Here is a 5,921-nt window from a genome sequence, read left to right on the forward strand (position 1 = left end):
CTTTTTAAGTTGGGGAAATAATAACCCTTCAATCCTGAGGGCCCCTGCGGTCAACTAGCTCACCAGGTGCTTCCAGTAAATGCCACTGTGCTGCAGAGAGGTGGTCTAGGCCATGCCCCTTTTTACACCTCTCTGCAACGCAGCTCTGTGGCACTTACTGGAGGTAACTAGTGGGGTAGTTGGACCCTAGGGACCCTCAGGATTCAAGGGGACTTAATCTCCCAAATTAAAATGGCCACAGAGCATGTTTACACAGTGGTGAAGGGAGGGGAAGGGGCCTGAGTTGATGTGTGCAAACACGCCCTCTGGAACGTTTTAAATTGAGGAATTAAGTCCCCTTTAATCCGGAGAGTCCCTGGGTCCAACTAGCCCACCATGTACCTCCAGTAAGTACCACAGAGCTGCGTTGCAGAGAGGTGGTACGAGGCCCTGCCCCATTTTACACCTCTCTGCAATGCAACTCTGTGGCACTTACTGGACATACCTGGTGGGTTAGTTGGTCCACAGGGACCCTCAGAATTCAAGGGGACTTTATCCCCCAACTTAAAATGCCCCCAGGACGTGTTTGCACACATGTCATCTCAGGCCCCCCCACTTCACCAGTGTGCAAACGCATCATGTGGTGCGTTTTAAGAGGTAGTTTTAATCCCCCTGCCCTATTATATACTAGGGACTTACAGATGAGGTCATGCTAATCACATGGGTACCCCAACGCATAGTGCTCCCTAGGGTATGCAGGCGTTTTTCACTGTATTCGGCATGTCTTTTAGCATACTACTGGCTCTAGGTCTGGTTAGTCAGAGTCAGTTAACCCCAGAACTCGTCTGAAAAAGTTGTGGGCACAGGATGATTTTGTAAGAAGGCCTTTTTCTGCTCCTTTGTTGGTTCTTTCTGCACATGTCTTGCTTCTTCCTTCACTTTTCTTCCTCTTTGAGGACTTCTGTTGCTTCTTTCTGCATTTCTTTTTCTTCTTTCTGTGCGTTTTTTCTTCTTTCTTCACACGTCCTACCTCTGTAGGCATATTTAGTAACTAGCATATAAAAAGCCTTTGAAATTCACTGAAAAACCATAGGTTTCAGGCACGTTATAGTTAGAAATTAGCATTTAAAAAAACCTTTGAAATTCACTGAAAAACCATAGGTTTCAGGCACGTTATAGTTAGAAATTAGCATTTAAAAAACCTTTGAAATTCACTGAAAAAACCATAGGATTCAGGCACGTTATAGTTAGAAATTAGCATTTAAAAACCCTTAGAAATTCACTGAAAAAACATAGATTTCAGGAGCGTTATAATTAGTTTGACATTTCACTCATACAAAACCATTGAAATTCCCCCGTTACAGTTAGGTCAGCTAACTTTAACTTGCGCGCCCGCAATGCACTGCTGTTGCTGGTAGTGCATGCCTTATAATTGGCTCATGTACAAAAGTGAAGCCATTGACTTAAAATTCTATGTCAAAAGAGGTAGTTGTGGTACAGGGCTCAGGACTGTATGGAGAAGCATGCCACCAACTAGGTTGGTGGGTGAGGGCTTCATAAGCAAACAAAACAGTTCCTTTCCCTTCTCCATACAGTCCTGTACCACAAATTAATAAGCCAGTCCTCTCTTAATTACATATAATAAACCTGGGGATACAGATTGGCTATCCAGTCCTCTCTCTCTCCTTGATAATTGAATAAAAGAGGTAGTTACCATACACATATCATTAAGGTAAATAATAAGCGAACATTTTTTGTACGGTATTAGAGGTTTAATAAGTTGCTTATGTCATTAAAGTCTACTGAGCGTTACATTCCGTACACACCTCCATACCTGTAAATAAAGAGTGTATAAAATACTTAATGTTGGGCGTTTCACAGATATGCTTCATGGTCTGCTTCTCCTGATTGTTGCAAAAGGATACATCCATTAGAGCTACAGATGTTGTTCACTATTGAGTCTGCGTGCACCTGGAATAATATCTTCCAGTATAGAAAAAAATAGCAAACTAACATATCTATTGGGTGATGTCATCAGTGATGTGATCAGTGAGTCATCAATTATGTCAGTTGAGATATCATCAATGTCAATATTTTGTGAAAAACGCCGATTTTGCTGGCGTGCTGGTTCTTGCCAAAGAGACTGCAAGCCCCAGGAAGCCCTGCTGAAACAACGCACTACAGTTGAGCGCCCACGAAAGGTATTTAGCTGTTGGTGGCAACCGCTTTGTGGGAGCCGCATTTTGTGAAAAACGCTGATTTTGCTGGTAAGCTGGTTATTGCCAAAGGGACTGCAAGCCCCAGGAAGCCCTGCTGACACAACGCGCTACAGCTGAGCGCCCACAGGGAGTATTTAGCTGCAGGCGGCACCCGCTTTGTGTGATGCACGCAGGCGTGCGCCGGGCAAAGCCCGGGCCAAGGGCGAGCCTGTCTAAGCCCGTCAGAGTCTGTTAGAGGCTAGGCTGGGCCACATCTCCAAGAAATGGGACTTGAGGTATCTGTGTTTTTGTGACTTTCTGTTGGCTTGGCCCATTTTCTCAAAATGTTTCGCTTTTCATCCCCCTATTTTAGGATGTCTCCCCCATGGTAGAGAAATGTATAGGCCATGTGTGGTGTGAGACGCCATGTTAAATGTAATGCAATGGCGTGTGCACTTGTAATCCCAAATTGTAAAAATGCACCCTTGTGAAATGCTGCGTTTCAAAGGGATGCCAAGGCTGGGTGTTGTGCCACCTGACTGCAGTGGGTTAGCAGTCTAGATGTTTGGTTCCCAGCCATCCCAGCTCTTGGAGGGAAAGCCTGGCACCCAGGGTGCTCTACTCCTCCCCCTGAGCCAGTTAGAACCAGTTCCCCAGAGGCTTCTAGAAGTTCTGGCACTGCCTGGTAGGTGGGGTGAGGGGCGCATAAATAATGGGGCTGTGCCACCATGTGCTCAGACAGAGCAGGGACAGGAACCTGAGGGGACCTGCTGCCAGGGATACCGCCACTTGGGCCTGTGTGCTGGACCCTCCACCCAACTAAAACCCCTCTGCTGTCCACATGGCTAGTGGAAGCCCCACTGTAGGAGTACAGGCTGCTGTACAGGAGGAGTGCCACGCTACAGTGGAGGATGTGAAAGCCTAATGCCCTGTCCTGATGAGTACCCACTGGCTGCTGACCTTGCCCAGTAGTGCCTGCTGCTCTGCTCCCTGGCCCCTGAAGAAGGAGTCCCATCCTAGGTCCCAGAGGCTTGTGGGACTGTGCGCCACGCGAGCGCTACACCTAAAAGTACCTGCGGGAGAAGAGTGCTATATCTGTGCTGGCCAGAAGAAGAGGACTGTGGGCACCATTCCCTACATGGCCAGGAGAAGAGGAGCCGGCCACAGCAGCACTGCGAGAGTGCTACATTCCCCTAGTTGCACCCCTGCCTAAGAAAAACGCTTTAGGGTGTCTGGCCCCTGCAGCGATGGAAATCCGCGAGCGCTGCTACTTAGGAGCTGCCAGTAAAGCGCTGAGCCTCCTAAGCGCTATATTAAGAGAATGGTTGCCTCCCAAAGTGATGTGCTGCTAAGAGCGCTGTGTAGCTTCTAAGCGCTGTGCGTGCCTTGGGAGAAGAGTGGGTGCCTATCCCGCGTTTGGAGAATGCCTGCGATCACCGCCGGCCCGGGAGAAGTGAGGAGAGCCACGTTCGGGTGGTTATTTAAACCAACGGGAGCCTACCCTGTGGTTTTGCTAGGGATCTAACGGGAGCCTACCCCGTATTGCGCCGCAAGAAGAAACTCACTGATCACCACCAAGGCCCGGGAGACATGAGGGAGGCTGCAGGGAGACGAGAAGGCGCCACTGAGGATTTCTGCTGCGGCCCCCGGAGCCTGGAGAGAGCCACCGTGGTAGAGGAAGGGCCGCAGTAGGCCCCGGAGCGTTTCACGAGGCCGACTTCATCGGTCGTTTCTGGGGGCAGGCGCGGCCCCATTGGTTCCTGCGGCCGCGCCCACCGGGAGCCGCCACCTTATTGGCTTCTAGGCCCGGCCCATTTGGAAGCGGCGCACCCATAGGCGGAGGCTACCGCGCCCCCGCCAGAACCGCATCAGGATTGGCGGCTGGGGCCGAAGGCAGTCGGACTGTCCAGACATCGCCGAGGGGAGCTCCAGGAGAGCGGGCCCCCTCGGTCTGCCCCAGACCCAGATGAGGAGCCGGTGAGTGGGGCTGGGTGATTTAATTGTCGGGGGCTGGCTGAGGTGCGTTGTCGGCACCTGAGGCCCCCGGGACTCGCAGTGGGAGCCGGCGCTGGAATCTGCCCGCACAGCTGCACCCCAGAGGAGGGGTTGGGGCTGCCACAACAGTCCTACAGCATCTGGGGGCATTTAGAGCCCTGGGCGGGGCACTAACGTGGGGTGATCTTGCCGGGCTGATTTACTGAGCACAGCTGCCCCGCTGGACAGTGGGCAGCTGCAACAGGAGGCATTTTGGACTTCTGAGTCCCAGACGTGGGTGGTCTTGGGCTGAAGGGTTGGTGAGGGACATGCCTCTAAGTGAGGGTCCTTAGGCTGACACGGGCCAAATGCGCTTTATGCCCCAGATTGGCTATCTAGAGGGGTTCCGGCCATTTAACCTATGGGCATGTCACCCCCATCGCAGGTATAACCACATGTGTTTTGTTATCTGATTTACCTGTCCAAGTGAGCCTAATGACCTGCCTTCCATAGATGTTTGATTCAGTGTACCGGCAGGGAACATATGCCCAGGGATGATTTATTAAATGATGCACCGGTGTTGGGGTGGATGCCCCGATGTCCCTCTGCTTATGCCTATTTTGCATTTATGTGTAAGGATACTCCTGCTAAAGTTATGCCTCTCTGTTTCTATGCTTTGGGCCGATGAGGAATAGTGAGCTTATATGCCTACGGGATTGCTCATACTCTGGGTTCATGCTGTTGTGTTTCTTTTTTTTTCCATGCTCATGCTCTGGATTTGTGCCTAACATGTCTGCCAGACATCAGGCTGTGGTAATCGAGGTTTCCGCTAGATCTAGTGTGACTAGGCCGCATGCGGTTAGATCCAGGGTGTCCTATGCTGATAGACTGCCAATGTGTTTAGCGAAACAAAAGAAAGTAGCCTGGTCCAAATTACTGTTAGTGTGCCGTATTGAGTCTAGAACCATGAGTCCATTAATAACACTGAAGTGATAGCACAGGGCTAGAAAAAATTCCCATCAGCCCACCCATCTGGTGGAGTATCGTCACGTGGGAGATGTATCATAAATCCAAATCTCGATCAATGCACCTGATAATGATGCGGAGATGGATTTTGTGGATATAATCTTAGACCACAGTGCTTCACTGGTGATGCTAATGGGGTGCAGTGCAAGTGAGAGGTGAAAGTGAAGATAAAATTGACTCCAAGGACCAAAAGTAAGTTTAATGGGTATGGTACTAGGGTCAAAATTTAAAAACAACGCCCGATAGTTTTAAATAATAACTATATAAAGGCATGGTGTGTTGAGGTCAACATGTTTCAGCTAGATGGACAATTGGTCCTAGCTTTCTTCAGGACCAGGTGAAAACTGTGACTGCAAACTCAAGTAAACAAATTACAAAATAGTGACTTTGTACACTTATAATGGATAGATCCTACCAGCTACTCTGAGCCCAGATGTGTACTGGTGGTAATCCAATCATGCGGTCTCTCCTAAAAAGAGAGAGAAGTGTACGTCAGAATTAACGTGTATAATGGTGTCAAGGATACAAGAGACAAACAACAGGCACACAAACAGTGCGGAAGAGAAAGTCTCCCCGTCACACAGTAGACATAAGGTTCTACCGGATTTGATGTGTTTAAATCACAAACAATAAAAACATATGGACTCACCCAGCGTTCTGTGGGAGTATGCCTCACCTCACCCGGCACCCACTCGGGAAGAAGGAGGCCCCGCTCTGTTAGAGTGGAAATGAAATAAGGACCTC

The sequence above is a fragment of the Lissotriton vulgaris genome, chromosome 12 (genome assembly GCF_964263255.1).
Source record: "Lissotriton vulgaris chromosome 12, aLisVul1.2, whole genome shotgun sequence".
NCBI lineage: Eukaryota > Metazoa > Chordata > Amphibia > Caudata > Salamandridae > Lissotriton > Lissotriton vulgaris.